The sequence below is a fragment of the Leptonychotes weddellii genome, chromosome 1 (genome assembly GCF_054177405.1).
Source record: "Leptonychotes weddellii isolate Sample4059 chromosome 1, ASM5417740v2, whole genome shotgun sequence".
In the NCBI taxonomy this organism is placed as follows: Eukaryota; Metazoa; Chordata; class Mammalia; order Carnivora; family Phocidae; genus Leptonychotes; species Leptonychotes weddellii.
Window position 1 is genome coordinate 115,053,227 of NC_138369.1, and position 26,716 is coordinate 115,079,942.

Here is a 26,716-nt window from a genome sequence, read left to right on the forward strand (position 1 = left end):
CTTAGCCAAGGCGAAGGATGGGAATGGGGTAGGGAAAGGAACAGCCATGTTTTCTTTTCCTGTTCATTGTCTCATAGAATCTGAGCATCGCATCAGGAAGGAAGAGGCCTTACGAGCATTTGGTACAACCCCTCCCTGTGGGGATGAATTGTGGGGGTGGGGCAGAAAAGAGAGAAATTAGGAGGCTTTTGCAATAATCTGGGTTGAGACCAAGGTGACTGCAACAAAAACAGAGAGAAAAGACTGAAACAGATTTTAAAGAGCTTTCAAGTGCATTAATTTATTTGACCTTCATAAGTGAGTTTTCCAAGGTCACCAGATAGTTAATAACTGAATCAGGCCCAGGCCCATACCTCCTAATTCCTGCTCTTTATAGCCTTTTCATTAATGCAGCCTTGTTTCCCTTGTCCCACTCTGCAGCTATAACCTATCCTTAGCTTTAAGAATCAATCAGTGTTGTTGCTTGGCAAATATTATCTTGGTAGAGCATAACAGAGCCCTTCTGCTTGTCTTCTGTCACTTAATTTTCTGAGACAGACCAAGTTCATTCTGTTTAGAAATACAAGGTCATTGATACCGCTCTCAGCTTCTTTTTTATCAGGAATGAAGGCAACTAGAGTGGAATGTTAAAATGGGAGTCTTTCAGTTTAGGCGTTGGCTGCAGTTCCAAGAAAAGGAAAAAGGAAAGAAAAAAGAATGAACAATAGGTGCCTGACTATATATATAGGATTTGTTAAAAGAATGGTATGTATGTAAATATATTTCCAACATTTTGCCTATACCCATTATAAAAGGGCTAACATTGAAGGTGCCAGAGGAGAGCATTTCTAGGCAGTGAGTGGTCAAGGATGTGTGTTTCTCATGACCAGGTTTGAGCCACCAAGGGGTGAGCCAACCTAGAGAGTTACCTTGAATTCTACTCAAGAGGACTTCCTGGAAAGGTGAGGATTAGTGACCCTCTCACCGGAACTGAAGTTGGATCTTCCCAGCAGGAATCTCTGAGAGACCCACAAAAGCAGAACATGAAAGAATATACTCACGTTACACATCCCATTGAGCCCAGAGAGTGCTTATGCCAGACTATGATTACACCTGCCACTTAGGGCTGGGTTCCTTCCCCTACTCCTCACTACTCTGGTCCTAACCTGGAGGGCTCAGGAGCTGTGACTAATGAGAAGAGTGGGCAGAAGTGGAGCCAGGAGACAGAAGGTCCACCTGGTAACTTCCCAACCACAGAGGATCAGGCCGAATGGTGTTCTTAGCTTGGGGAGGTGAGAAGCTCTAAATTGTGAATATGGAAGGAGTCGGGTAGTTATTATAGAGAAATATATGTCTTAGTTATGGAAATAATACTGCTTTGGGGGCTGAAAGTGTCTGGATGACTTTTTATTATCTTAGAGTGACTGGGAAAGCTATAGGTTGAATTTTGTTTTCCCAAAAGGTGTGGTAAAGTTGTAACCTCTGGTATCTTATTTGAATGTGATCTTATTTGAAAATAGGGTCTTTGCAGATGTAATCAAGTTCAGATGAGGTTCTTAGGGTGGGTCCCATTCCAATATGACTGATGTCCTTATAAGAAGAAGGAAATTTGGACACAGGTGCACACAGAGTGGAGAACGCCATGTGAAGACACAGACATGGAGGGAAGACAGTCATGAGGGGACTGAGACAGAGACTGGAGTTAAGCCACTACAAGCCAAGGAATGCCTGGGGCTACCAGAAACTGGAGGAAGCAAGGAACGGTCCCTCCCCACCCCCCAGAAGCTTTGGAAGGAGCATGGCCCTGCCAAACAGCTTGACTTCAAATTTCCAGCCTCCAGAACTGAGACGATAAATTTCTGTTGTTTTAAGCCACCCAGTTTGTGGTCTTTGTTACAACAGCCATGGGAAATGAATACAAAGGACCAACCCATGATTTCAGTCAGAAGCTGGGATAAAACTAGCTCACAAATGGGCAGAAGATAACCTGAAATTTTCTTTTACTCTCACTCTGTCAAGTTCTGCCATTAAATGAAATGAGAGCCAAGAGACCTAATGCCTGATATGTGCTCAACAAATACTTGTGAGTGAATGATTTCTGAGCTTGCTGAGATGTACTCTTTCTCACAGTCTATGTCATTTAATTTCTCAAATGAGCTTATGTGCATTATTTCCATTTTTATAATGATGAAGCTGATGTCATGGGAATTACATAACTTGTCCAAGGAAAATGGCTCATAGCACAGAACTGAGATTTGAACATAGGTCTTCTTGACTCCAGTAAATGATTTTTCACTCCACCATGAAATTAGTCCAGAAAGCACTGGGGAGATGCCCAATGGCCTGTGTCTTCTTACAGTTCATGTTCAGAGAACTATGCATCATTGGAAAATATTTCTTAGAATCTGAATTGTAAGAATACATTTTTGGGCAATTTTGATTCTTAAAATGACTAACTGAAAAGTCTATCTAGAGGAAAACAGGCAGAGAATAGGTTGTGTAGCTCAAATAAATTCAACATGGATTAAAACCTAGACTCTATGTCTGTGTTATGTTGCTGGACCATGAACCTGAGAAAGGCAGTTCTTGACCTCAAGTAGCTCACAGTCACTTGGAAGGAAGTTTTTGGGGTGTTGAAAACTATTCTGGACCAGAAGTCAGAAGATGTGAACTCTTGTCTTGGTACCATTGCTCCTGAGGAATGTGATCTCAGCCGTATCAAAGAACCTTTTTTTATTTCCAAATGTTTGGTAAATTTTCCCATAAACTGTGTAGTTACACTAGAATCAGGTGATGTTAGGGGCGCCTGGGTGGCTCAGTCGTTAAGCGTCTGCCTTCGGCTCAGGTCATGATCCCAGGGTCCCGGGATCGAGCCCCGCATCAGGCTCCCTGCTCAGCGGGGAGCCTGCTTCTCCCTCTCCCACTCCCCCTGCTTGTGTCCCCTCTCTCGCTGTGTCTCTCTCTGTCAAATAAATAAAATCTTTAAAAAACAACAACAACAACAACAACAACAAAAAACAAATAGAATCAGGTGATGTTATTGTTTTTTATAAAGACACTTTTCTTGTATGACTTTAATGTCCAAAGAGATGTGACACAATCAGTCAGTATAATGAATGGTGCTAAGTAGCTGAGCACAAACAAGGCTGTTTAAGTTCTGTGAGGACAAAACCACATTAGGAGCTTTTTTTCCTCCCCCTTGGAGCCAGAGTTTGTGATTTATTTTTTAAAAGGATATTTAGAATCCTAGAACACTGCTGACTCAAGAGAAATGTAAAGGTCAATTGTTACATCTAAGCTATGCTGTGATGACATCTGAATAATTAAGAGGTTGTTTTCAGAGATAATTGTAGTCCCACACTTTAACTAAGTATTTAATGACAATAAACTATAAACATGTTCTGTTTTCATATGGTGAACTCCCCAGAGCCCATTAACCGTCCAGATGGCAGAGAATAGAAGGATTAAAAACAGATTTAAATTAGGGCTCACCTAAATCTTTCCAAGTAGATTTAAGTGAGTGTTAGGAGCATATTTTTAGAGATGTCCTAAACTCATTCAAAATTTGAGGGGACAAGGCCTTTGTTTGATTTAGGTATTTGCATTTGGGTTGATGTTTTTTGATAAAATACTTTAAAAATGAAAAGTTAGGTCTTCCTTGTAGACAATTAAAAAATGGATGAATAAAAAGAAAAATAATCCTATTAAATTTACTACTTAGATAAAATAACTGGCAGTACTTTGGTGTATCTTATCTTGGGCTTTCCCTGTATATACACATATAACAACAATTGCTCATGAACTGAGGGTCAGGCCAGTTACTTCCTTCTCTGAGTTCCAGTATTCTCATCTATAAAAAGAAGTTAAAGCACTTACTTCAAAGGATAGTTGGTTTTTTTTGTTTTGTTTTGTTTTTTTAAAGTAGGCTCCATGCCCAACATGGAGTCCAACGTGCGACTTGAACTCACGACCCTGAACTCACAAGACCTGAGCAAAGATCAAGAGTCAGATGCTTAACTGACTGAGCCACCCAGGCGTCCCTCAAAGGATAGTTGTGAGCAGATTTCATAATACTTATAAAATACTTAGCAGAGTAGCTGGAACATAATAAATGCTCAATAAATGTTAGCAATTATAAGTATTACTTGTGGTTTCTACCTTATTGTACATGTGGTTAGGTAGCCTTTTATAATGAACATATTTACATGTCATTAAATACATAGCACATCATTTTAATGGCCCTGGAGTATCCCATTACATAGATTTATTTTAATACATTTTACCTTCTCCTATTATTGTTATTATAAAAATTTGTACCCAATACCCTTGGGCATGTATCTTTATTGCATATGAGCAATTATTTCTTTAGCATTATTAAGGACTTGCTGGGTCAAAAGGCACAAACATTTTGAAGCTTTTGATACGTATTGTGAAATTGCCTTTCAGAAATATTGTACAAGCAGTATTAGTGTTTAAAACAATTAAACAATTCTTTGCCACAGGGGCAACTAATGAACTAATTTTCTTCCCCCACATACATGTTCCTGGTAGAAAATTTGTAAAACTGTCTCTGGCTGATGAGAAGACTTTTAATGATTCACTTTTATTTATTTATTTATTTATTTTCCAAGATTTTATTTATTTGTTTGACAGAGAGAGAGAGCACAAGCAGGGGGAGCAACAGGCAGAGGGAGAGGGAGAAATAGGCTCCCCGCTGAGCAGAGAGCCCAATGCAGGACTCAGTCCTAGGACCTTGGGATCATGACCTGAGCCGAAGGCAGACGTTTAAACGACTAAGCCACCCAGGTGCCCCATGATTCACTTTATTTAGTGGACATGGGACTATTTGGGTTGCAAATCTATTCTTGAGTCAGTACTGGTAAATTATATTCTACTAAGAATTTTTCCATTTCTCTAAATTTTTCAACTTCTGAATTTTTTTTTTACTACCTTTAAATGTGTTATCTTTAGATATGGCTCTCTTTTTACTTCTAATGGTATTTATATGTGTCTTTTCTCTTTTTAAAAAAAAATCAACATTCTCAGAAATTTGTTCATTTTATTAGTCTTAAAAAAAGACGCTCTTTTGTTCTCTATAATATCTTTGTTTTCTAGTTTATTAATTTCTGCTAAGGTTATTGTTTTGTTATTCCCATTTTCTTTGAGTTAATTGTTCTTTCTCTAACTTTTTAGATGTCTTAAGTTGATGCTTAATCTACAATGTTTAGTCTTCTCTTCTAATGTAAATATTTGAGAGTATCTAGCACTCTTCTTTTAAAGTTTATTTATTTGAGAGAGAGAGAGAGTGAGAAGGGGGAGGGGCAAAGGGAGAGGAAGAGAATCTCAAGGGACTCCCCACTGAGCATGGAGCCTCCCTTGGGGCTCAATCCCATGACCCTGAGATCATGACCTGAGCTGAAATCAAGTCGGACACTTAACCCAACTGAGCCACCCAGGCACCCCAAGAGTATCTAGTACTCTTGAAGTATTGCTTTATCTACATTTTACAAGTTTTATTTTGTAGCAGTTTGGTATTACTCAGTTTTAAGAATTTATTAATTTCCAACATAATTTCTTTTGAGGCTATGAGTTATTCTAAAGTGTGTTTTTAAATGACCAAATACATGGAGTTTTGCATTGTAGTCAGAAAACATTATTTACATTAAACTAACCCTGTGAAATATGTAGAGATTTGCTATATGGCATGAGTGATTTTGATAACTATTCCAAACTTGGAAAGAATGTATATTCTGTAGTTTTTGTACACAGCATTTTATATATGTCCATTAAATTAAATCTTATTTCTACTGATCCCTTTGCATGATATTAATTTCTTAGGCATATTACAATATCCATTATGATGGTAGATTTATTCACTTTGCCTTATAATTTTCTCCATTTTTCCTTTATGTATTTTGAATATATCTTTTTAGTCATATACAAGTTTGGAATAGTTTTATCTTCCTGCAAATTGAATCTTTTATTATTAGTCAGAAATCCTTTTTGCCCTAAGGTTTTTTCTTTTTTCTTTCTTTTTTTTTTTTTTAACCTGATACTAATAGCCATGCCAGCATTCTTTGGTTTATCTGACATGCATTTTCCATAATTCTTCTTTCAGCCTTTTTGTGTCCTTATATTTTAGGTGTGTCTTGTATAAATAAATTTAACACACTTATTTAACAAAAGTCTAAAGTTAATAAATATGTTTATCCTCCCCCTGAACAACACAAAACTTTAGACTCCAATTATAATTTTTATTATATTTTTTCTAAAAGTTCTATTTTTCCAAATTTGCCCAGTTATTTTTGCTAGTCATTTGTCCTTACTCATGCTTTCAATTCCCTCTTTTATTTATTTAAATATATTAAAAATTCTTTTATATTCTATGTCTGATACTTCTCAAGTCTTTGAGGTCTGATCTTTCTGTTTGTTGTTTCTGCTGACTTTCACACATGGTTTCCTTTCTTAAGTGTTTTGAGATATCTGATATTGAACTTACATATTTTTGGAAGTTCATCTGTGAAAATATCTTGAGGCTTGGTTTAAGAAGTGTTCCAGGGCGCCTGGGTGGCTCGGTTGGTTGGGCGGCTGCCTTCGGCTCGGGTCATGATCCTGGAGTCCCTGGATCGAGTCCCGCATCGGGATCCCTGCTCGGTGGGGAGCCTGCTTCTCCCTCTGACCCTCCCCCCTCTCATGTGCTCTCTCTCTCTCATTCTCTCTGTCTCAAATAAATAAATAAATAAAATCTAACAAACAAACAAACAAGTGTTCCGTTAGGGAGAATGTGTGTGTGTTTATGTATATATATATGTTTATGTATGTATGTGTGTTTATGTATACGTGTGTGTGTGTGTGTGTGTGTGTTCGGCAGGCAGCTGTGGGTACTACCATGAGGGGCTGCTTCAAATTGAATTCTTGGCTTAATATTTTTGGAACCATGCAGGTTGTATGAATTATAGCCTGACTTGCATAACGACTGCTCATGTTCCAAATTCTCTTAGACTATCCCCTGACTAACTCTATATTTTTATAGAATTCTTCAAAGTTTCTGGTCTATTAATGCATTCTTATCTATTATTAATAACTTATACACATTTTCCCCTCTTCATTGATGTGTGGCCCTTTAAGGCCTCCAGCTTTTTAAAAACTTTACTCCCCACTTTTTTGGGGCTCAATATTTTGTCTATTATCACCATGTGTCTTAAAATTCATAGCTTCAGGATTAGCAGACATTTTAAGGTAGCTGCTAGTGTTAGTGCTTGTTTATACTTTGAATTTATGTTCCTACTTCATAGTTTTGGATTCCAAGGATTTCTCTTGCTCTCTTTCAAGCTAACTCGCACATTTAAAAAGATGATTTTAATATTTAATATCTGTATTTATATGCTAATATTAAATATTTGTAAAAGTGCCAGAGGGTATCTATCTATTCTACTGTATTGCAGAACTGACATTGTACTTCTTTGTGTTTTCTATTATATCATCAGTGTAAAATTTACCTTTAATCAATATAATCAGTCCTTTATATTCCCTTTAATCCTTTTTGGTTTGTATTCTACTTTATTTGGTAATGTGTCTAATATAGCTTTGTCCATCTCAGTATTATGAATTTTTCTCTATAATTTTATTTGTATTTCTTTTGAAAACATTTAATTGTATTTTATTTTTGAGATTGTGAGAGTATCTTTGTTTTCTAACAGAAGAATTTAACTCATTTATGTTTATTGTGAAAACTGACATATAAGGACTTACTTTTGTTCTTTCCCCTCATCATTTGCACTTTTTTCTCCACTTTTTTGTCCTTTATTAATTTGAAAGTATTACATTAATTTTTATTGTATTAGTAGTTACCATTCAATTAAAAACAATTTTGATCTTTTATTTCTCTACTGATTCAACAATAAATATTATATTGAATTCCCTTATTTAAGATGAGAGATTTAATTATCCCTTTTACTCCTTTTCCACCTCTACCTTGTCCTCCCAGTGTTTGCTGACAAGTCAAGTTTTTAGACTCAAATTGTTAATAAAGACAATATGTGTTTTCTTTCAAGAATAGTCTTAACATATTTTTAGAAATTCTTCAAAGTTTCTGGCATTTTAGTGGCACTCATTCTTATTATCCAGTACTGACTATGACTTTTTTCCACCTGTATCTGGCTTCTTTGATTATTTCAGTAATAGTTTGAGACAGAATTAAGGGCAGATTAACAACAGAGAAATAAAATCCAGAATTCAGAAAATTGTATTTCCCTTAAATTTCATTTAATTTGGATGCTGGCACCAGGGCTGCCTCTACATATTGATATATCCTTAAAACACATGACTCCAACTTCAACTGTATTAAAGAATAATGGAGATCTTTGCTATAGCTTTTCTTGAAGAAGTGTTAACAATCCCTTTTCTTGAAGCCATAAATCCATTTGCTTCTGGTAAGTTGTGTAAATTTCCCTGGGAATTAAAATATTTAGATTCTAGGTCCACTTCTGTTATTAAAGTTGGGAAATTTTGCTAAAATCTCTAGAGAAGGCAACATTTTGTACAGAAAATCACTGTCCTTGTTGCTCCAAAGCTTGGGTTTGAATCCTGACTGTTGCTACTTGCTAATGTATTAATGTGTGCCTTTGAGTAATTTATTCATCTGCAAATGGATTGTTACTATTTACCTCTTAGGATTATTTTGAGGATTGAGAAAGCATATGTGCAAAACTTAATACAAGTTTGACAAATAATAGATGCTTAATAATGTTATAGCATGGTAGGATAACAGCAATAAATGTATCTCAGAATAAAGGATTTGAAAAATAAATAATTTAACCAATGTATTGATTCTTTTCACTAAGAAAAAAACACTTTATATATATTTAAAAAAATATTAGTTTCTTCCCTCAGTGTTCTGATGTAGTTTGCTCTCTAATGACAGGCTTTTAAGGAGAGAAAAATTCCTAATACAGGCTGTTAATATTGGTTGTTATGGAGACCATAGTCTCTAAACTATTCAGCAAATCTAAAATCTGATAATTTTGTTGAAAGAGAGGCTTTCTCATTTGAAAAGAGAAAATCTACTCTTTCTGGTAGAAGAGGTGGAGATTCATTCTGGCTGATGATATATTATGATGTAATGATACCAAGTTTCCTTTCCCTTTTGCCTTGAGCTAAGGAAACATAAGTATCTGACCTTAAAATTCTAAATTCAGAAAAAAATTCCAGTTTCAAGATTATTAAATTTGTTTATAAAATCAGGTATAAATTAAAAAGCAACTGACATAAATTAATCATAAAGACTTAATTGTTCCTAGGCTTTTGTAATTTTTTTCTTTGAATATACTGTAATTCAGCATCAGCTTTTCAAATGGTGACAAACAATACTGGCTGTGTTCGTCATCTAAAAATTACATTACAAAAATAAATGGGATACCACTCAGTCAAGCTTTTGCGAAGTCATAAACATTGCCACTTGATCAAGTTTTCCTAAAGAAAATAGGGCAGAAATGTATAAATGAGTGCTAGACTATCAAATTATGCTATTGTGCTAATGTCTTATACTGAAGAGAATAAACAGGACTTTCCAGGTGCATTGAACAGAAGGTTGAATTCTATTTTCCAATGCCATATAAACTCATATAACTTCTGTACTATTCCTTCATTTGCAATTACAGTTTGTGATTATATATCTGTGTGCCATTCTAGGGAGCAGAGATACAACAGTAAACAAGACAAAGTCTTTACTCTCATGCAGTTTCTCGTCTGGTGGAGGGATATACTAACAGAAAAAATATAAATAAATAAATGAATAATATAATTTCGGATAGTTATTAGCACTTAGAGAAATAGTTACATAGGACAATTATGGAAGGCTTCTTTTAGAAAAGGTGATGAAGGTAGACCTCTCACAGCGGGTGACATATGAGCTGAGACCTAAACAGTCTGGGTAAGAGCATTCTAGGCAGAGAATATGGAGATGGAGATGAGTTTGGAGACAGAAAATTCAGTGTGGTGAGAATGGCCTATGGTGTGGGGAGGAGGGTGGAGAGGGAATGATAGCAGGAGCCAATCATGTCCATGGGCCTTTGCATCTCATTTTATTTTGGCAGATTCTAACCGCCAATATTGGCAGGGAAGTAATAGGATCGGATGTACCCCTTGAGAAGAGAATATGGAGTTCTCTAGGAGAGCAAGACTGGAAGCTGGGAGACAAGGTAGGAGGCTGTGGCCATGGTTTGGGCCAGGGATGCTGTTGGTGTGAAGGAAGGTTTGAGCAAGAGAGATAATAGATGTGATTTCTTTAGTCTGGAGGTTGCTTCAATAGGACCTCCTGCTGAATTGGCTGTGGGGTGATAGGGAAAGGAATAACGTTTTCCAGGATTTCTGTCTGCTATTACTGCACTGGGATAGGGACTGGTTTGGAATGGGAAATTAAGAGATCAGTTTTAGACATGTTAAGAATACAATAGATACTAGAACCCAAGTGGTATCAGTAGGTAATTAGATATTCAATTTTGAATCTCTGGGGAGAGGTCAAGGCTGAAAAATCAGACGAGAGCCATCAGATTATAGGTGATATTTAAATCCATGGATTGAAAGAGTTGGCAACAGAGAATATGTAGATGGAGAAGAGAGGAGGATCAAGGGCTGTGTCCTGGGGCTCTATACTACTCAGAAGAAAGATACAAGTGGATAAGCCAGCAAAGGAGACTGGGAAGGTAGGACCTGGGAGGCAGGAAAAAACCAGGATCTAGCTAGTGTAATGCATCATTTGGAACACAGTACACATTCCATACAAATCTGCTGAAGAATAGCATGAATGATCGATCTGGTTTCTGTCTCCTCCGCCTTCCTCTTCATCTCATTTCCCATCACTCCTCTATCCCAGCCTACATTCTAAGCAAACCTGGTGACACCTGCAGGACTTCAGTACACCAGACGTTCATCCATGCCTGTGCATTTGCATGTTTTCTTCCCTCTGCTTTGAATGCCTTCTTCCTTCTGCTCCCACTCCCTATTCCAACTGTGAGTGGTATGCCTGCTCTTGGGAAACCTCTGTCCCTGCCATGCAAGGTAAGTCGCCTTTCCATATGCCTTCAGAGGACCAGGGGCTTACTTATAGTACTTAATATGCCATATTAGGATTCTTAGTTATTTATTTTATTATTATTATTTTTTAAAGATTTTATTTATTTTTTATTTGAGAGAGCGAGAGGGAGGAAGAAAGGGATCATGAACAGGGGGAGGGGCAGAGGGAGAAGCAGACTCCCTGCTGAGCAGAGAGCCCTGATTCGAGGCTTGATCCCAGGACGCTGGGATCATGACCTGAGCCGAAGGCAGATGCTTAACCGACTGAGCCACCCACGTGCCCCAGGATTCTTAGTTATTTTTATCTTCCACCAGATATTTGAGCAAGTTGAGGGCAGGGTTAGTATCTCCCATTTCACTATCTCTATGCCTAATGTAGGGTCTGACAATAATAGTCACTTTTTAAATAAACAAACAAACAAATAAATAAGTCATGTTTTTTAAGCAAATAAATGAATGTATGATTCAAGTTGTGAGGATCAATTCAACTTCCAAGATGACTTTAAGTTGTTCTCCCTTGCTTATGTATTCCCCTCAGACTCCATGGGCAGGTTTATGGTTACCTTATCAAACCCACAGAACAAGGAGGCCCAACATGCTCAGAGCTCTCTACTTGTGCTTATGTTCCCGAAGCAGAAGATGCTTTCTGTTCCGCACATTTCACATCCACATTTTCTACAAGAGAAACCTCCTTTGACAAAGCTTTAGAAACATCCCCATTTCACCACAGAAACAATTTAGATATCACCGGTGTAGAGGAGATAAAAGGCATATAGCATGGTTAAAGTCCTATCACAACGGTTCTTTAGCAGTTAGCATCGTTAAGTGGATTTATGTACAGTGCTCTTGTTCTTCTGAAGATATTTCAGAGATCCTGTAAAAATCACGAAGTCCAACGAACTGGAAAAATTTGACTGGATGGCACTGCTGCTCAATCTCATGTTTAACCATGAGGCACTGTCACACATGCACTGTCAACTTGTATCCTGCTGCTGCTAAGGCCCAGACACGACACAGCTGTGATGTGCAACCAGGTCCCTCCACGCAGTTCCGAGTTCATCAGGACTCTGTAACCAGAGTTCTGGAACCAGGAGAGGGGACTATGTCTAGTGTCATTTGCAAATGAATGGGCAGAGCAAGACGCAAGAAAGGTTCACATTGAATGGTCACAGATACATAAAGAACAAAGTTGGCTTTGGAGCTAGTGTGAAGAGCTAAAGCCAGAACCTATTTTTAATTAAAAAGAGGGCTCCTGCTCGTGTCATTCATCCTTCTTGAATCCTGGTACGGCTGTAAAGAGTGTCCAACCATATGTTTTCAGTGTGGGGTAGAATTATTTTGTAAATGGCACAGTATTTTTAGCCATTATCGTTGAACCTTGAGCATTTGCCCAGAATGTGTCTTGTGACATATCTCTCGTAATTCGTTTTGTTGAAATGTGTTAACTTCAATAAGTATACTAATAAGGGGAGAAAAACACTGAAGAGTGATAGAGAAAATCGGGGAAGAAGGCTAAGGAAAGCAATAAGGAACATTAAAAGAATACTCAACCAATAATAAAATACATTAAAACAAAATGTAAAAATATAATAAAATATATAATTCAGTGGCCACTTAAGATGATAAAGGACAGATAGAGATGAAAAGAAACTGCAAAGACAGATATAGATACAGTAGGTAAGGAGGAAGATGGCCTCCTATCTTTTAAAAAAATGCTTCAATCCTAGTGATATATTCTCTTTGAAATTATTATTCCCAGGCTTAAAAAAAAAACATTAAAAGATTGAAAATATATTATCCCTAAGAACTTCACAGCAAAATGGACCTAGAAATGATTTTGGCAGAAACTGGAAAATATAGTCTGGGAATATAGCAGTAAGTAAACTTGCTTTTCCCTCTCACTATTAGGACCTTGACAAGGAGCTTGTTAGATAAAGATCTGGTAATAAGAGAATTTAGTTAGCAATGAAAATGACCAACGCTGGTGATATAAGTTCATGCGAGTAATTCAACAACAAATCCAGTCATAACTAGATGTTCTCTTTTCCCATCTTGGCTTAAACTGCTGCAGGAGGAATTTAGATTAGATACAAGAAAAATATATTCTGATTGACACTATTGCAAGCATCAAAATGGGTCACTTAGGGAAGTTTTGGAATATTCTTTCTTAACAATTGATAAAAATGGAACCGATATTCAGGGATAGATAGTCCTTGGCAAAAGTGAAGAATCAGAGACTCAAAGACCATCTCAGCAGGTGAAAGCCTTAGAAATCTTGGAATCCAGAGATTCCCAAACTTGTCTGCACGGAGTCACCCGGGGATCCTTTCAAAAAGTCCAAGGCCACAGCCAGGGCCAAGGAAATCACAGTCTCTGGGGGTGGGGCACAGGCATCAGGCTTTTTGGAAGCTTCCCAGGTGGTTCCAATGGGCAGCCAAATTAGGGTACCATGGATCTAATGTAATGGTCCATGTTACAAAAGTAGCAATTGAGGCCCAGAGAGGGAAAGGGACTTGTCCAAGCCTCCCAGGGCAGACAGTGGCAGAGGAGAATTACAACCCAACTTTCTTGACTCTGATCTGATACAAAACAAACAACCTTATTTTGTATTTATGAAATCAATACATTTTCATTATAGATAACCTGAAAAAACATTGAAATTGCCAATGGAAAATTAAGAATCTCTCAATCTTACCATCCAGAGATACATTATTAATCATTGTTGATACCTTTGCATTTCCTTCTGCTATTTTCTAAAAGTCCATGTGTACTTTTAAATTTTGATAAAAGTTAGGATTATGTTTAGGAGAATAACAGTAGGCTTTCTGGAAAGCCCAGAGCTAGAGGTACAGATTGTGTTTGGGGCCACTGAGCCGTATTTCTGCCATTTTTCTTCCCTTCCCTCAGCAGACACACAGCATGAGGCCACATCTTTCCTGACACTGGCATCTAGCCTGAGAACCAAACAGGCTCAGGATAGACCGCGTAAGCTCTTTCTGAGTAATGAGGCAAAGTCCAAGTACAAGAAGGCTGCCTCATGGAGTTAGTGTCACCTTCAGCTGCACACCCAAGTTTGGGGCTCTGGGGCTACAGGAAGCTACACTGAGAGCTGCACCTGTTTCTGCTTATGTGGCCACTTCAGTTCCGTTATGCTCGCGGGTCCTTGCCTGAAGAAGTCAGAACCTCTACCTAAATTTATAGTGGTGTGTGTGTATTTGTGTGGGTTTGTGTATATGTGTTTGTGTGTGTGTACATAAGTGTACCTGTGTGTGTTCTCAAACATCCCAGGCAACCTGAAGGATGCAAAAACATTATATTGAATGAGATATATTCTTATTATTGACCAAAATAATCCCTGTGATTTGGTGGGTCCACAAAATCAAACTTCTTTTTTTAAGATTTTATTAATTTATTTGACAGAGAGAGACACAGTGACAGAGGGAACACAAGCAGGGGGAGTGGGAGAGGGAGAAGCAGGCTTCCCGCAGAGCAGGGAGCCCGATGCGGGACTCGATCCCGGGACCCTGGAATCATGACCTGAGCTGAATGCAGGTGCTTAATGACTGAGCCACTCAGGAGCCCCCATAAAATCAAAACTTCTCTAATAAAAAATATAATTCCAGTTTTGAAGACCAGACTGTATTATTGCTACCTGGCCAGTTAAAGCTAAAACCAAATGTATGAGGTGATTTTTAAATCTGATGCTCACAATCCAATCTGTTTACTATAGGTAGAAACTAAATGTTTTAGTATTGGGCGCCTGGGTGGCTCAGTCGTTAAGCATCTGCCTTCGGCTCAGGTCATGATCCCAGGGTCCTGGGATCGAGCCCCACATCGGGCTCCCTGCTCAGCGGGAAGCCTGCTTCTCCCTCTCCCACTCCCCCTGCTTGTGTTCCCTCTCTAGCTGTCTCTCTCTCTCTCTGTCAAATAAATAAAAGCTTTAAAAAAAAATAAATGCTTCAGTATTAAAAAGTGGCTGATTTTGAAAAGGAAGACTATCCTCTGAAGACCAAATGAATCTTAAGAAATGATTTAGAAAAGGAAGTGGTTAACTTCAAATGTAGTTTTCTCAAGTGTGTTCTTTACTTTGGGGGCTGCATAAATGGCCTCAATAAACAACCTGTTCCTATCACAGAAACACACCTGAGTTTAACTGGGGCAAACACATTCAGATTGATTTCACTTACTCGGTGAAAATAAAATCTTTTTTAACATTTAGGATTAAGGATCGAATGATTTGTCTACTTCCCTTCGGCCATCAGCTCCAGTATTCAGTCTATATTGCATATGTCTGCATTTGCACTCCAGAACCGTGGACACAGGAGCCGAATATTTGACTACTCATCCCTTTTCTGTGACTATCCAATCTTTTTGATCTAGGAAGCAACTAGTGTTTAAGAGCCATAAAGTTCTGATTTGGGGGCTTGACTTCAGGTTATTTATTTATCCATTTATTCTCAGATTTCATCATGCAATTCAGCATTTCACAGGAAATCAAATTAATCTCCAATTATTTGGATGTGGTTCATGTATGTTAACACCTCCAACACGAGCTATGTTTTAACACGTCTCAGCCTTTAACTTACTCTGTGTCCATGCCTCCAGCCCTCTTGGTCTATTAAAGATGGCTACCCTTGTCAGAGGCTGGTGTGTATTTCAAAGAATAACAAGTAGTTTTTGTTTGGTTTTTTTTTGTTTGTTTTTTTAAGATTTTATTTTATTTATTTGACAGAGAGAGAGATACAGCGAGAGAGGGAACACAAGCAAGGGGAGTGTGAGAGGGAGAAGCAGGCTTCCTGCTGAGCAGGGAGCCCGATGCGGGGCTCGATCCCAGGACCCTGGGATCATGACCCGGGTGGAAGGCAGAAGCTTAACGACTGAGCCACCCAGGCGCCCCAACAAGTAGTTTTAATATAAATTAAAATCAACATATTAATAAAAGAAACCTGATGTAAGGAAAAAAATACATCTCCAAACCAAATTTCAAGTTCAATTAATTTTTAATATGGTTTACGATCTGAATTAAGAATTTCCTCCTTCTATCAATAGCTCCAACAGCAGGAAAAAAAACAGCTCCAAGGGAATATGTAAATGTGGGTTCTAGTTCTGCCTGCCAGTCATCAGCAGTGTGTGCTTGGGCAAATTCCTTAGTGTCCCTGAATTTCAGCTCCTCTACAGCGATGGGGTGGGCCCTATGAATCCGTGGTACAGGTACAAATTCTAACATGGCCTGTGACATCTCTCCTAGGACAGTAACAGAGGTTCCAGAGAAGACTGGGGAACTCTGGGACCATCATTAGGATCTGTGATGCCTAATTTTATGTATCAAATTGACTTGGTCATGGGGTGCCCAAATACTTGGTTAAACATTATTTCTGAGTGTGTCTGTGAGGGTGTTTTTAGATGAGATTAACATTTGAGTCGGAATACTAAGTAAGACAGAGGGCTGCCTTTTCCGCGTGTGGGCATCATCTAATCTGTTGAGGGTCTGAATAGAACAAAAAGGCCAAGGAAGGGAGAATTCTTCCCTCTGCCTGTCTGAATGAGCTGGGACATTGCTCTTCTCCTGTCCTCAGATGGGACTTACACCATCAGCTCTTCTGGTCCCTAGGTCTTTGGATTTGGACTGGAACTCCACCACCAGGGTTCCTGGGTCTCCAGCTTACAGACAGCAGATTGTGGGACTTCTAGCCTCCATAAGCGTGTGAGCCAATTCTTTATAATAAATCATTCTCTCTTCCTTTATCTTTATATATCCTACTGATTCTGTTTCTTTGGAGAACCATGACTAATGCAAGATCTAAGAGACTGATGATTGGTCGTTTGGATAGAAGACATAGAACTGGCTACCTTCATGGAAAAGGACTGCTTTCTTAATCAGTAGGAGGTATGTATGTATGTATGTATTTATAAAGATTTTATTTATTTATTTGAGGCAGAGTGAGAGAGAGAGCATGAGTGGGGTGGGGGGAGGGGCAGAGGGAAAGGGAGAAGCAGGCTCTCCACTGAGCAGACAGCCCGAAGTGGGGCTTGATCCCAGGACCCTGGGATCATGACCTGAACCAAAGGCAGACGCCTAATCAACTGAGCCACTGAACATCAACTATGTATCCAGCATTATAAGATATATTATATGCTTTAATAAAATGAATAAAAGAAATTCAAGATGTCACTTTGCTCACAGCGAGTTTACTGATTCTCCCCTGAACTCTGTATGGTTGTGTGCTTGATGTTCTACTTATTAAACCAATGCACAACTTAAGTGTCATCAGAAAAGAGATGTCTCTCATCATTCAGGATTTAGATTTTATTTTATAAAAAGTCTTTCAAAACCAAAATGGACAGATAGCTCTCCTGACTTAAATATAGAACTAAAGACAGACCTATTTTAATCCCTGACTTCCATTATTTGACAAAAATAAGATTTTAACCTACAGATCTTATTTTTATTCCTTTTCAATCAACTGGGAATAATAATATTCAACATTACAGGATTTTTTTTTTAAAGATTTTATTTATTTGACAGAGAGAGAGACACAGCGAGAGAGGGAACACAAGCAGGGGGAGTGGGAGAGGGAGAAGCAGACTACCCGCTAAGCAAGGAACTCGATGTGGGGCTCGATCCCAGGACCCTGGGACCATGACCTGAGCCAAAGGGAGAAGCTTAATGACTGAGCCACCCAGGTGCCCCAACATTACAGTATGTTTTATAGAATACTGATGATTGGTTTATATGGGGCAGCATTGTTATTCAAGAAATGGGGTTTTGAATATTCCAGAGAAATAGAATTACATTATTCTTCTTAGGGAAAAAAGTTCTTAGAAAGTTATTTAATGACTGCCCCTAAAAGTAAAAGAAATCCGGAAGACAGAGAGAAAGAGAGGGAGGGGGAGGGAGGAAAGGAGGGAGAGAAACAGACAGAGAGACAAAGGCAGAGAGACAGAGAGAGAGAAGAGGAAGAGGTGTTCTAATTTTCCTACAAATATCAGAACTGGAAGGTTCCCGTGGCAGAGACTGCTAGCTGTCAGTCAAAACACCCTCTCCTTTCTTCTGTGGTGATAGAACTGTGGCCATTTCCTAGCCTCCCTTGCAGTTTGGGGAATGAGAGGTGGTGGTGTTGTAATGTGTCTGATTCAGCTCCAGCTAATGGAATGTGAGCAGATGAGATCTGGGCTGGAGCTTTTAGGAAGGTGGGCCTACCTCCTCCAAAGTCTCTTTGGGGTGGAGCAAGAAGACACTTGCAACTTGGCTTTGACCATGCAGGTGAGGATAACACCCTAAGGAACTGGGGAGAAACAAGCTGCAAGGAACCTGGGTCTCTAAATGATGGCGTGGAGCAGAGCTGCCTGCTAGTTTGGCACTTTAATTTTTAACAGAAGAAATAAGCTATTTTGTTTGTGCAATTGCATTTTGGGGAATATTTTACAGCTATTAGTATTACCCTAACTAATACTGGACCTCACAATCATCAATCCCAGTATTTCTTAAACTTAAGTCATTTGATTGTAACTACAATCTGTCATTTCCATATTCTATCATTACTAACTTAATATATCTTGTAATTGATACAGTTCTTTTACTTAAATAGGCCAAGTCTACTCTAGCCTTGCCTAAATTATGTCCATGAAATCATCACTTTGAAGTTCTAGTTATATTTTTCTAATATATATTAAGATAAATGCACAATTATTAAAATGCTCATCCATTTTCCACCTAATTTTATAGACCAAGTACATAAAACCTCAGTATAATTCAAACCTCTCATTTTACTGATGAGAAAGCTGAGGCCGAAATGGTAAGATATTGGCATGATTAGAACCAAGACCCATGTCCAATTTGAGACTTTTCATACATACATTATTATGCTTCCTCACCTTTTTCATGTAAGTTTAACATGTGATTCCTGGATACAGAGCCTTCCAACAAATTGTTTAAATTACTTTCAACTGTAGTCTCACTGATCTTTAGAGAATCTCTTTGAGGAGGAAGGGATAAAATTATTGTCCTTGTCTTGTAAATGCTCAGAGCACAGAGCAGTCTGTAACCGCTCAAGGCTGACTCAGATGGAGTTTCTAACTTTTCATGTTCACTTTCTTCTGCACTAATTTGCTCAGTAATGTTGATGAGATCATGTCCAGAATGCAGATCCTATATTTCTCTGATCTGAAGTTAGGAGAATTTATCCAAGCTACTTTTTGGGTCTGGAGCTTGTCTACAAATATAATGGTCTAGAAGATCAATCTGGGTATAACTGAAGTTTTGTTAGAATGTGTCAAGTCAAAGATTTTATTAGTTTAGTATTTACACAGTGTATATCAAGGAACAGTGAAAGAATATGGTAACTATCCATAGCACTAATTTTAAAAAATTAGAGCCAGACTCAAAATAACTCTCTTCCTTTAAATAGATCATCTACCCATAAATTTATTTAAGACCATCTTACACCTCTTTATATTTTCATCTATATCACCTATGAGGGTTTATCACAAGCCACTCTGCAATAATTCTTATGTCTGCTTTATATTGTTTTGGAATCAACTTTTGTTTGTTTAAAATGAAAGGAAATTGAATCAGTATGAGAAAACAGGAACTTTGGCCAGTTTCCCAATGCACAGTATACTAAGTTTGCAGAATACATCTAATCTCTATGTAATCTATCTAGTTCGACATGGGAAGCCTGTTAGCTAACATGACATCATAAGCGTTAGGAAATCTGTATCCTTGCAGTTAATCTCAAGATTCCTTCAATGTTGTCCAAACAATGCTTTCAGATATTTTCAAAAGAGTATCTCTTCTCTGGATACCGAATCTAAGTCAGAATGATTTAAGTAGTGTCTGACCCATTAATCTCTTCTACAGACTTCAAAGAGCTGACACTGTCCTGCAAAGCAAAAGGAGGTACGAGGGTGTGCTAAAGGCAGGTCATCTTCATGGTGGAAGGGCCCCCAAGTCAGCAATGTCTTACATAATTTTATATTAATAAAAACAGTTTGAGAACGGTCTCCAATTTCCTTCAATCATTTACTGTTTCGGAGGTGCCTATCAGATCTACGGTACATACACACAGAATAACTTCAGGTGAAAACAAAACTATACGGAAAGACCTTTTTTGCTTACATCACTAGAACTGGATTTAGCTGTTGAGTTGTTTTGAATATGGCATCTCCTAGTTAAACTTAGCAGAGAGATAGAATGAGGAATACTAGTTAGCATTAAAGTCTTTTACTATTCATGTTCTTAAGCAGTAATTACCAATTTGCCTATAATTTATCATAAAGGACTCCTGGAAGAAAGTTAGCCCAAAGCCTGAAGAGAAATTATCTTGAGGGCTGTGTCCTTTGTGATAGGATATAGAAATGGAAAAATGTGGCTTGTCATAAAGGGAGGTCCACGGACTGTGAAGAAGAAAAGGCAAGACCCTGACCAGAACCTTGGTGAAGGGATGAGTATGTCCCTAAGGAATGTGGACTGTCACAAAAAGGTCTTTGTTCATACTCCTTTGATGATTGGGAAGATAAGTGGAGGACTGGTAAAAAATGGGAGGACTGGTAGAAATGGGAGGAGGTGGTCTGCACCAGACTCTGAAAGACTACATTCTAGGGTGAATGAATACCTTCTTTCTATGCTACAAGGGTAATCCTTCCATTTTTGAAGAACCAAAATGCATTGGGGATGGAGATGAGGCAAAGAGTAAGGAATAGAACAGGGCTTGGAGGAGTAGGACAATGCAATAATTATCTATCCCCTTAGCAAATTACCCCAACACATAGCAACTTTAAAAAAACCAAACATTTACTACACCATACAGTTTCTGAGGGTCAGGAATTTGGGAATAGCTTAGCTGGGTGATTCTTACTTGGGGTCTCTCCTGAAGTTGGAATTAAGCTGCTGGCTGGGCCTGCAGTCATCCCAAGGCTTAATGGGGTTTGCAGGGGACCCACTTACAAGATGGCTCACATACATGGCTGTTGACAGGAGGCCTCAGGTCCTCATTGGCTGTTGGTAGAATGCGTGGTTCCTCACCTGCTAAGGGTTCTCATGACATGGCAGCTGGATTTCCTCCAGAACAAGTGAGCCATGAGAGAGAGAGAGAACAAGGAAGAGGCCCCAGTGCCTTTTATGACCTAATCTTTAAAGTTACACACCATGACTTCCACTTATTCTGTTTATTTTATTTTTTTTAAAGATTTATTTATTAGAGAGAGAGAGAGGGAGAGAGATGGAGAATGCATGAGTGCACAGGGGGAAGGGGCAGAGGGAGAGGGAAAGAGAAACTTAAGCAGACTCTGTGCTGAGTGCAGAGCCGGAGTGCGGCTCGATCTCACAACTCTGAGATCATGACCTGAGCCAAAACCAAGAGTCGGACGCTCAACTGACTGCACCACCCAGGCGCCCCCACTTTATTCTATTTATTAAAGGTGAATCACTAAGCCCAGTCCACACTCAAGGGGAGGAGAACTAAGCTCCATATTTTGAAGGGAATATCAAAGAATTTGTGGACATTTTAAACTACCACAAGCAATATCACAGCCTCACTTGTGAGGCTCAACGGGAAGAGAATCAGGGTCTGGGGATAAACCAGAGCTCTAGAATTTGGAGGTTTGGGTAGAATTTAATAGACTCAATTAGCCAAAAGGATTTAAAATTATACTTCCTGCTCTTTTTCTTGCTTCTGACCACTGTACTTCTCTTTATCTATGCATCTTCATTCAGATATTTCATTATTCTTTTTCAAGATTTGCTCAGATGGTTAAGCGTCTGCCTTCGGCTCAGGTCATGATCTCAGGGTCCTGGCATCGAGTCCCGCATCGGGCTCCCTGCTCCTTGGGAGCCTGCTTCTCCCTCTGCCTTTCTCTCTCGCTCTGTCTCTCATGAATAAAAAAAAAAAAAAATACACACCACAAGCATTATAATAGTACTGGAGCCAAGTGAAACGTGACTTTGGTTTCAGGGACACAAGTTCATCTTCTTTCTGTTAGTTAAGTTTGTGATATTTCTTAAGCACCCATTAAAGAAGAGATGTTCGTGGAATAGATGCATTGGAGGAACCAGTTCCTACTTTGTCCCTTTATTTATCCAGCAAACATTTGTGGGGCTTGCTCTGCACCAGACTCTGAAAAGTGCTGAGAGCACAAAGAAGGATGCGACATGGTCCTGCCTGTGAAGAGGTCAAAGTCTAGTGTGGAGATGGCGTGTAAACCCACAGTAACCGTGACACGTGATAAGCTCTACTTGTGTGATCCCCGGAGCTGTGTGCATATACCTGTGATTCTTCTAGCTCTTTAAGGGCAGAGGCTGTCTTATTCAATTTTCTATTCCTAGCATCCAGCCCATAGAAAGGGCTTAAACATGTCTGTTAAATTTGTTGCTAAATCCAGTTAATCTGAAGGCTGAGGCAGCTAGCGAGACTGACTAGCTAAATACAATACTACCAGATGCTGGCTCTTCCCTGCCTTGCTAACAGCGATAAAGGATGTATTTTTCGAATGTGGTTGCAGGTGTGCTGACTGCCCACGTGACCTTCTCTCTCCTCCGTAGATGCAACACAGTTCTCTCTAGGGACCTCCATTCCTGGGAGGTAGCTTCAGGCCTCACTGAGCTCCCAGGGCTCCTTCCCTGCTTCCCACTTCTGAGACTCTTTGTGCATCCTTCCTAGGGAACCGCTGTAGTTGACAAGAGCATTTAGGATGCTGGCTAGAAAGAAAATCCAAGAGGAAGCACAGAGTAAGCTCCTTTCCCTTTTTGTTCAGGGGAGATTTTTTTTTAAAGCCTAGAATGGGAATATTTGGTTATTTGTCTTAAAACTACAATATTTTGAGCAGAGATGAATTTTCTGTGATTTTTCAATAAAATGTAAGATATAGAGGCAAAAGCCTCCCCACCTACAAATCCTCACTACATCTAACAGTTCCACTTGAGCCTGAGCAATGTCAGCCTTTGTACGTTAACAGGTTCCCAGCTCAGTGGAGCTATGCAATAAACGTGCATGTGGCATTAGTTGTCTTTTCTCTCGTAGAAGAGACTGTATTTTAGGGCATTTTAGCACAAACAGTTGAATTGTGTATTGTCAGGGATTATGTAGTATATGTAGAAACTAGTTCATGCCATGTAAAATATAAAACATGTGCAGTATTACTCTGTGGCAAGGACTGGTGGGTGCCACCTGCATTGTTCTAAATATGTCCCCCTGACTGATGTTGAGACCAAGACAACCACAGAGGACATCTCTGCATAGCCCCTGGCAGAAATCCGTATGCCGCAGACAGAACTGCTTCCATCAACCAGGAACATGTAAATATTAAATGATATTAGGAGGTGATACGGCACTTTATATGCAACAACAGACAAAGAAGTGCTGCCCACATTAGGTGATTAACAATCAGCCAGCCAGCCATTAATTGCACAAATATTTACTGAATACTCAAAGGTACCAGATATTGTTCTAGATATTGGGGTATAGTGGTAAATAAGAGACAAAGCCCTCTTTCTTAGGGAAGTTACATTTTAAAGTAAAAAGACAACAAACAGGCAAATAAAAACAAACAGGAAAAGACCCAGCGATAAATATAAGGATGAAAGAACTCTAGGTGCTCTGACGGCAACTGGGTGGTCAGGTTCGGCTTTTCCGGAGCAGTGGCACTCAAGCTAAAATTTGGATGACAAGAAGGAACCTGCCACGTGAAGATCTGGGGGAAGCGTGTCCCTGCAGAAGACAGAGCAGGGACAGTGGGCAAGGAGGTTGTCCTGGGAGAGGATGAGAGAGAATCGCAATGCCGCTGGGGCTCATGAGGGGACTGAGGAGCAGAAGGACTTGGAAATGGGACCAGGTGTCAGGTCAAGAGGCAGGATGATGACCAAAAAATAAAATAGGACTTAAAATGGAATAAAATGTGAGATAGGAGGAATACTGGAATCAGATGATATAAAAATATAAGCGAGAGGCTTTGGAAAAACTCGCCATGCTCCAGGCATGATTTTCATCTGCGTCTCACTAGTGTTTAGAACCATCTCTAATGAGGCCAATCTGCAGCACCCTTCTTTACTTGTTTTGAAATGAAGAATGAGGCACTTTGAGTTCTTTTAAGAATTTTATATCCCACTACAGTGTCTATCTTACCACTTTCTCCTTGATTACCAACATAACACATGTTTATGATGGAACATTTGGAAAATACAGATAAGCTAATGGAAGAAATAAGACCACTCCAAAGCCAGCCAGCTGATATACGTACTGTCAACATTTGGGCACAGATTTTCTTTATGCTTAATGTAGGGCAGTGATTCAGAACAGGGGCTCTGCAGTCCGGCTGAAAATCATGGCTTTGAAACTTGCTAAATGAGTGCTACTCATTTTTCAATCAATCTTAATTGCTTATAAAATGCCACATAACTGAAATCGCTTTAAGCCTCAGTCTTCTTATCTGCAAAATGGGAATAGTAATGTTACCTTCTTCACAGGACTACTATGAGGATTAAATAAGATCATCCATATAATGCTCCTGATTGGTACACCGTATGTATTTTGAATATTTTTAATAATTTTAGGTACTGTGCCATTATCATTTTACAAAGTTGGGACCATACTGTGAGACTGTCAGTAAATATATTCTTATTCCAATCATCCCTAGACATTTTTATGTGATCTTAAATATTTTTCCATAATGTAGTTTTTAATGGTTATATAGCATTTTCTTAGATATAATTCAGCTAATTCTCTATTATGGGACATGGGCTGTTTCCAAATTTTCACTATTTAAAAAAATATTGTAAACTTTCCTGATTATTTCTCTAGGATAAATTGTAAGGAGTGACTTATAAAGGTGTACTTGGGTGCATTTCATCCTATCTTCCACTGGGAATTAGATTATACCTTTGGATAAGAATAATGTTGGGAAGTAAATAGTCCACAAACATGTGCAGTTTTGTAGGTCTCATTTCGCATCAGCTTAGTGAAATACACGCCTTTACCCCCTGCCTTTTTTCTCCGCATCTGTTCCTACTTTCGGGTTAGGAACATCCTCCTTCATTCCCTAAGGAAGCTTCTCAGTTCCAGGCTTGCCGATGAGCCAGTTTGCTTACAATTTTCTGATCTGCTGAGAATTCTGTACTTCCTATTCATTTCACTTGAAGCCATAAACTCAAAGGGTTTTAGTATATTAGAAATGCAAGCCCCTCATCTTACAGATGAGGAAACTAAAGTAGACGGAGCAAGTGATTTGTCCAAGCTGGTCCTCGGATCCATGCTATTATACAGCTAGGCGGGGCTGGCTCATTTCGTTGTCTCTAGTACCTGGTGCGGCAGTCAGCACGTGCAGACGGCCCGTATTGTTTGTTGAATGAATGACTACTTGAAGTAACTTACAGCCTCCAAGGATTCTAAGCTGGGAAGGACCACAGAAGTGTGGAAGCTGAAGCCTTTATTGGTTAATGAAATGTATGTCATGATGTAGCTATGAGTGATAAGTTGGGATAACAAATCAGTCTCTCAATTCCCAGGAGAGACAAGGAAATGCCAAGAGAAGGCAAGGCCTTTGTGGGGTCAGGTGGGCACCAGGTAGAGAAGGAATTAAACTAATTCTGCCTTGTTCCAGAGGGAGCAAAACCAAGACTAAGGAAAACTGGAAGTTGCTGGTAGGCCAATTTTAGCATAATATAGGGAAGAACTTTTTAATAGTTAGGACTGTCCAAAATGGAAGCAGGTTTTCTTGAAAAGAAGTTGCCACTAATTTGAAGTATTCAAGTAGAAACCAGGGTAGGTTTGAATAAATAATTTATCAAGTATGTTTGAAAAGAAAACACATTTTATTTGATATGCCTGGTTGGGATAGATGACTTCTAAGGTCTCCACCAAAATGAAGATTAAATGATTTTATGAATATATGTATACACACACACATACACACACAAAGATAAATGAATAATTTTTTCCTTGTTGATACGTTACTTTGTAATTAAGTCTTCTGAGATTGAACCCATTGTGTTTCTGGGACCAGATAAATTCTAATGTCTTTACTGATTCAAGATTCTAGGATTCTAAATCATCTCTATTTAGTGATAGTTCAGTGTGCTACACATAGTAGGAGTTCAAAAGATGAATTTAAGTTAGCTTTGAAGTCTGGAAAAATCTACATTTAAGATAAATTCAGTTACAGGTTCCATGTAGTTGAACAAGCTGATTGAACTCAGCTGGTCTCAATCAAATATATCAGTTGATTACATTCAAGAACACTAATGCATTAATTTTTTTAAACTAAAAAAGGATAAAATTAAAAGAAGAAATTTGGGCAGATTGTATTGTGATGAGATAAAGCTGTTCTCTTACTGGATTGCTGAATGATATGAAATTATGGCTAGAATAATTTCTAGAATATAAAGAACCCTTTTAATATGAAACTGCAAATATGACTTAATTGCACTTCAAGTAGGGATCTACTGAAAGACCACTCACAGTATAATAATTTTATCCAAATCCTAGTGGTAAGACAGCCACATAAATGAACCGTATCACAGGAATACTTTCAATCTTCAAGATTTCATATCAGTGATAGAACTGGAGGTCTTAACAAGCTCATACTTGGGTTTGGTGAAAAGCTCCACTTCTTAAGTAGCAATCTAGCAAAGCTTTGAGGAGTATGATAGATGGCATCTGTGATGTACTCTTTG

The 26,716-nt window shown here is 38.7% G+C and overlaps 1 protein-coding gene across 11 annotated transcripts in view; it reads right to left on the reverse strand.

Annotated features, from left to right (window-relative positions):
- Positions 1-26,716, reverse strand: part of PEX5L (peroxisomal biogenesis factor 5 like) — a 223,784-nt gene that overhangs the window by 40,687 nt on the left and 156,381 nt on the right. The window lies entirely within an intron of this gene.